The sequence below is a fragment of the Myotis davidii genome, unplaced genomic scaffold (genome assembly GCF_000327345.1).
Source record: "Myotis davidii unplaced genomic scaffold, ASM32734v1 scaffold242, whole genome shotgun sequence".
NCBI lineage: Eukaryota > Metazoa > Chordata > Mammalia > Chiroptera > Vespertilionidae > Myotis > Myotis davidii.
This window is the reverse complement of record NW_006295821.1, coordinates 221,771-223,392: the sequence shown is the minus strand read 5'-3', so window position 1 is coordinate 223,392 and position 1,622 is coordinate 221,771.

Below are 1,622 nucleotides of genomic sequence, written 5' to 3'. Positions count from 1 at the left end.
TGGAATCTGTAGTTGTCATCATCATAAATACTGGAATTTATTTTTAAATTATTGACTATAGTAGGTGCGTTTAAGATAATGTCAGCCTCCAGACAGTCATGTTTAATTGATAGTAATTCATTAACCTGCTTTGAAACATTAAATTATAAATTAAACCAAATCTTACATTTCTGTACAGTTTATTTTGTATGCTGTTTTTAACTTTTATTTCTGTAGATAAAGTATGAGTTAATATTAATTATATTGGACTTTTCTGCAGATTATCTAAGCAGGAGACTTGAATCTGCTTGCAATAAAGAAGAAAATGTCTGGTTTAGTTTCTTTATAAATAAAAATCATCTGAGAAGTTGGATTTTGAATGTCTGCAAACAGAAGCTACGGAGAAAAACACTCTCCAAGTGAGGGTTTATGTTGGTTGCCAGATAAAGTGGACAACAGACTGTGGAAACAGCTTTCCTGAAAATGTGTGGAGTGGAGTGGTTTCTGCCCCCCTTTTTGCCCCTGCTGGCCCAGGGTCCCCCTACACTCACTGAGACCACAGTGCCCAGCTGTGGTTGTGAGGCCTCACAGAACAGGAAACACAGCATTGGGGTTTCTTAATGCTCTGCCCATCCCCACGCCCCCTCCCTGGTGGTCATACCCAAGATCCATGCCTTCAGCCACACTCCTGCGGTCTACGCTTCCCCTTTCCATTAGATTCCTCTCCCTTTCCTCTTGGCCAAACTCCAGGCCCTCAGGCCTACATGGGTCTCACACCCAATCTGTTATGATGGAGATCCAGTTAGTTCTGTGTGCCCACCACTGCCCACCAGTTAGATCCTGGGCACTGCCTAAACACCCAGGAACGCCCCACCTGGCTTGCGGGGGTGGGTGGGAGGGGTGCCTATGGTTTTGCCCCCACTCATCTCCCCCAGCCCTGCACCTCTCTTCTTCTGGTAACCATCTGCCTGCCCCTCACTGGCCGCTGCCATCCCCTCCCAAAGCCTGGTGCAGGTCTCAGTTCCTGGGACTCTGACATGCCTGAGTGAAAGGGCGGCGTCAGTTGAGGCTGGCACTGTCCGTTTGAAGGCTGACTGCTCAGCTGAGGTGTCACCACCTCAAGGACCACCCCAGACCCCGGGGAGCGACTATCAGGCCGCACGCTCTGTCCTGTGCAATTCTAAATTTGGAACTTTTGTCCGAGCTGGTTTGGCTCAGTGGATAGAGCGTCAGCCTGCAGACTGAAGGGTCCCGGCTTCAATTCCAGTCAAGGGCACACACCCAGGTTGTGGGCTCGATCCCAGTGGGGGGCATGCAGGAGGCAGCCAATCAATGATTCTCACTGATGTTTCTATCCCTCCTCCCTCTCTGAAATCAATAAAAATACAAAGATTTGGAACTTTTCCCCCGCCATCCCTGGAATGCCAGCAGGTAAGCACACAGCAAGCACTGAGGAACACACACAGAATGGGCGACCTTCACTGTCCCAGGCCAAACCCCAGTAGCCAACACAGAACTCTACAAATGCCAGGGCTGCACCAGGAAGTAAATGCCACAAGTGAATCCAGGGTTGCAGTGCTGCTGGCTGCTGTTTAGTGTCCACTGTTCACACCTGCCTCAGGTGACTTGAATGTGTGACCGCA